Below are 5,647 nucleotides of genomic sequence, written 5' to 3' on the forward strand. Positions count from 1 at the left end.
TGCTTCGGTAGCTCAGTTGGTAGAGCACTTGCCCCCGAAAGGCAAAGGTCCCGAGTTCGAGTCTCGGTCGGGCACACAGTTTTAATCTGCCAGGAAGTTTCAATTTTTTACCTCATTTGTTTCGAATGTCACACTCTTTAAAACAGTCCCTTCGCTATGTTGTGAAAATTTCGCCAACAAACTGCACCCGGTTATTAAAAGAAGTTCTGATTGGTCCGTCCGAAAGAACCGCAAGATTCACTAAGGTCTCTCTTACAAAACACAAAAGCCAGGCGCAACAGCATATGCTAAGGTTGTCCGAGTCTCGCTATAAGTTTACAGGACATGAAACGATATTTTGTCTAGGTTTTACTGTGACTGTTCCCGGTACCGAATTAAACTAGTTCACTGTTGGCACTCAATTCACGATGTGTTGTGTATTAATACATGTATGTGTTGTTACGACTTTTGAGTAATCTGCTGCACTATTTATTAACAAAAAGTCGTTCAGTATATGACTCATAGACCTAATAAAAATAACCAGACCGATCTCTGGCAGCAGCCCATTACTGAAGTGCCAACTTGCTCTGACTATATTACGTCAAATACGTGATAAAACTTTACTTACATAGAGGTTTAACAAATAAAAATTTTAGAAATAAATGTGAAAATGAAATGCCTTTTTCAGTTTATATTGGAGATTAAATTTATTCTAGTCCAAGTTCGTTAAAAAAACCTTGAAATTGTGGAAAAGTGGATAAAATTGTGCCATCCAATAATAAAGGCGAAAATAAGCGCCAAAGACAGACGCAGAAAACGTGTCAGGGAATGACCAAGAAATGAGAGTGAGAAATTTAGTGAATAATAAAGTGTCACAGCTAAACTACTTGAATCCACAACGTGCCATATTTGCGCTACTAGTTGTCAGAAACGAACCCTACATTTTTGAATAGGTGTGTGATACTTCTTCTTTCTTTGTCATAAGGAAAACTAAGAAATTACACATATTACGGAGTTCATCGATAAGGAGTTGTGAAATACACATGCTTTGTTCAGTTTAGTTGTTGCCTCTGATGCTGCTGTTGTGATCTTCAGTCCAGAGACTGGTTTGATGCAGCTCTCTATGCTACTCTATCCTGTGCAAGCTTCATCTCCCGGTACCTACTGCAACCTACATCCTTCTGAATCTGCTTAGTGCATTCATCTCTACGATTTTTTCCCTTCATATTGCCCTCCAGTACTAAGTTGGTGATACCTTGATGCTTCAGAATGTGTCCTACCAACCGATCATTCTTCTAGTCAAGCTGTGCCAAAAATTTCTCTTCTCTCCAATTATGTTCAGTACATCCTCATTAGTTATGTGATCTACCCATCTAATCTTCAGCATTCTTTTGTAGCACCACAACTGCATTTTTATATTTTCTCCTTCCACCAATTAAATTCAATATTTCTCTTGTTACCCAAGGACCTCTAGTTGCCATCTTATTTTTAACTACTTTATCCTCTGCTGCCTTCAATATTTCATCTCACAAAAATACCCATTCTTCTTCTACTGTATTTCTTTCTCCCATTCTTGTCAATCGTTCCCTAATGCTCTTTCTGAAACACTCTACAACCTCTGGTTCTTTCAGTTTATCCAGATCCCATCTCCTTAGATTCCCAACTTTTTGCAGTTTCTTCAGTTTTAATCTATAGTTCATAACCAATAGCTTAGGGTCAGCGTCCACATCTGCCCCTGGAAATGTCTTACAATTTAAAACCTGGTTCCCAAATCTGTCTTACCATTATATAATCTGTCTGAAACCTTCCAGTGTCTCCACGCCTCTTCTATGTATCCAACCTTCTTTCATGATTCTTTAACCATGTGTTAGCTATGATTAAGTTATACTCTGTGCAAAGTTCTACTAGGCGGCTTCCTCTTTCATTTCTTACCCCCAAGCCATATTCACCTACTTTTCCTTCTCTCCCTTTTCCTACTATCGAATTCCAGTCACTCATTATTATTAAATTTTCGTCTCCCTTCACTATCTGAATAATTTCTTTTATCGCATCATACATTTCATCAATCTCTTCTTCATCTGCGGAGCTAGTTGGCTATAAACTTGTTCTACTGTGGTGGGCTTCATGTCTATCTTGGCTACAATAATGCGATCACTATGCTTTTCGTAGTAGCTTACCCACACTATTTTTTTATTCGTTATAGAACTACTCCTGCATTACCCCTATTTGATTTTGTAATTGTAACTATAGATTCACTACACAATAAGTCTTGTTCCTCCTGCCACCAAACTTCACTAATTCCCACTATATCTAACTATAACCTACCCATTTCCCTTTTTAAATTTTCTAACCTACCTGCCCGATTAAGGGATCTGACATTCCACGCTCCGATCCGTAGAACGCCAGTTTTCTTTCTCCTGATAACGACGTCCTCCTGTATAGTCCCCGCCCGGATATCCGAATGGGGAACTATTTTACCTCCGGAATATTTTACCCAAGACGACGCCATTATTTAACCATACCCTTCAAATCGGTCTGCCAGTTTTCATATTTGCCACTGCAAAAGCCGACTTCAATTTGGGATCACGCATTACATGGTTCGCTTTCGTGGAGATATTTAAAGTGCGACAGAAAATATAAAGATAAAAGGAAAAACAAATATACCTCGTTGTCAAGGACTCTGTTTCCCGTTGTTTTACATCACTTACACCAAAAAACGCCAGAAATTACCACTGAAATGAGATTTATTTGCCGAGGACAACTATTCGAGCCTGACAAATGTGAAAAGTTCTTAATGTAAGGTTTTATTTTGTCTCATTTTACGAAGACATTTCTCCGTACTTTATCAAATATTGCTGAGTTGACGTTTTAATTTCTAGTGTATACATTTGAAAGTTTTGCACTGTACAATATAACTTATCACTCTTTTTTAGGTCCAATTACAGTAATTAGAAAATTAAATATTTTGCCTTTGTCTCTTTATCAATTTTATGTATCCTACGGTGACTTGCAATACTATGTAAACATTTGGGAAACACTGCCAGCCGAGCTAACCAACACAGTTTGCTTCGTGATACTGTAATTTGGCTTCTTGTATAGATATACACTATGTGCTCAAAAGTATCCGGACATCCCCACAAACATACGTTTTTCATATTAGGAGCATTGTGCTGCCATCTACTGCCAGGAACTACATATCAGCAACCTCAGCAGCCGTCAGACATTGTGAGAGCAGAATGGAGCACTCCGCGGAACTCACGGACTTCGAACGTCGTCAGGTGATACGGTGTCACTCGTGTCATACGTCCGTACGTGAGAGTTCCACACTCATTAACATCCCACGTTCACTGTTCCCGATTATTATTATTTAGCGTATGTGGTTTTCAAGTACAAATGGTTTCATGTTTAAATATATACAGACAGGTAAAGATAAAATCAACATACATTATAACACATAAATAATGTCTCGTCATTATGAACATTCCAACTGTTCCCGATGTGATAGTAAAGTGGAAACGTGAAGGAACACGTGCAGCACAAAAACGTACAAGCCGCCTCATTTGTTGACTGATAGAGACCGGCGACAGTTGAAGGAGGTCGTAATGTGTAATACAACCCGGTAAATGCCAAACGACGCCTCGCTTGGTGAAAGGAGCGTAGACATTAGGCGATTGAACAGTGGAAAAACCTTGTGTGGAGTGGTGAATCACTGTACACAATGTGGCGATCCGATGGCTGGGTGTGGGTATGGCGAATGCCCGATGAACGTTATCTGCCAGCGTGTGTAGTGCCAACAGTAAAATTCGGAGGCGTTGGTGTTATGGTGTGGTCGTGTTTTTCATAGAGGGGACTTGCACCCCTTGTTGTTTTGCGTGGCACATTCACAGCACAGGCCTAAATTGCTGTTTTAAGCACCTTCTTATTTCCCACTGTTGAAGAGCAATTCGTGGATGGCGACTGCATCTTTCAACACATCAAGCACATGTTCATAAAGCACAGCCTAGGGAGGAGTGGTTACATGACAACATTCGTGGAATGGACTGGCCTGCACACAGCCCTGACCTGAATGGTATAGAACACCTTTGTGATGTTCTGGAACGCTGACTTCGTGCCACACCTCAACGTCCGACATTGATACCTCTCCTGAGAGCGGCACTCCACGAATACTGGGCTGCCATTCCCCAAGAAACCTTCCAGCACCTGACTGAACATATGTCTGCGAGAGTGGAAGCTGTCATCAAGGCTAATGGTGAGTCAAAACCATATTGAATTCCAGCATTACCGATGGAGGGCACCACGAACTTTTAAGTCATTTTGAGCCATGTGTCCGGATACTTTTGATCGCATAGTGTATCTTTTGTTGTTTGTGTTCATATCGTGCTAATCAATTCTGCCACGAAATCACTTGAAGTGAATAAAAATGAGAATCTGGTGTGTGATGACGATTACGAAACACGTTGCAATTATCCCACACTACGCCACTTAAAAAAAATTAGCACAGGTACTGCTTGTAGTGTGCCTGCTGTGTTGTATTTCAGTCACGTTCGTATAATATGTCTCTGCAGGTTAGTGGGAAATGCAACAGAGTTGAACAATACGAAATATTCATCTTCGTTTGTCGGTGACCTCCGATGCTGCACTGGATGTAAAAGAATTTGCGAGAATTTGCTCCACCATAATCTGCTGCAACTTCCGGAGATCTTGACAATGTAGATAATTATTTGGTAATGCCAAGAGAAATTTCAATAAATTGAGTTTGATATGATGTTTTACTTCAGAATTGCATGGTTGTTGTGTAACACGTTTACAAAACTTAGAAAGCTGCCTCGCATAAACGGCCGGAAAACAGACTCTGATTGCTCATTTCCCACTTTTTATTTTATCATCCATTATTAGAAACAGAAAATTCATGTATTACTTATCAAAAACATGGTTGTACGGGCAGGTTGAATGAGGGAATTGCGTATTAGCTCACTCATTCTAACAAAGTTTTACGCAGCTTTTAGCACTGTAATCTATACCATATATTCAATAACAATGCTTTTTATAATGTTGCTTATATCATGAAGGTTACTGGTTGGAAAATGTTTCTAACATTTCTGTGTGTTCATCCCATAAATACTAACGAAAAGCTAGTTTCTCTTCTGAAAGGTATTCTGGAATTACAAAATGAGAACTCTTTGTTTTAATATGTCAGAAAGAACAGATACCACCGGTGACCGTGCAGCTCGTTAGAATGAATTTACGCATTTTCAACTGTCCCCATTGACGTATATCAACGCTTTTATGCAGCTAACGGTATCCATTTCATTGTATTGATTTGTTTGTTTTATGTTGAATTATCGATTAGTAAGAGTCCAACCAGCGCAGAGCTTGCTAAAGTCTAAACGAAATTAATGACTGAATTTCAATCATTATAATAAACTGAGTTCTAAAATGACCAGCTACATAAAATAAGATGGCCAAGAAACTTATATAAATCCTATAGATGTAGCAAGATACCTGAGGCCAGCACCTCACACGTATCCTAAGGATCGTATATTAGTTACGTTTCAACGCCCCCATCTCACTGTATCGTGGATGAGAACCACATAAGATACCATATCTATTTTAAACTTCAACCAATTGGCAGAAACATAGTATAAAATTATCCATAAGTTCCAATTCA

General features: G+C 39.3%; 1 non-coding gene across 1 annotated transcript; it reads left to right on the plus strand.

Annotated features, from left to right (window-relative positions):
* Trnas-cga (transfer RNA serine (anticodon CGA)) lies at positions 1 to 75 on the plus strand. The gene has a single exon. It is a non-coding gene; the product is annotated as a tRNA-Ser (tRNA).
* The last annotated feature ends 5,572 nt before the right edge of the window (positions 76 to 5,647 follow it).

Source organism: Schistocerca gregaria, chromosome 1 (assembly GCF_023897955.1).
Source record: "Schistocerca gregaria isolate iqSchGreg1 chromosome 1, iqSchGreg1.2, whole genome shotgun sequence".
Taxonomy (NCBI): domain Eukaryota; kingdom Metazoa; phylum Arthropoda; class Insecta; order Orthoptera; family Acrididae; genus Schistocerca; species Schistocerca gregaria.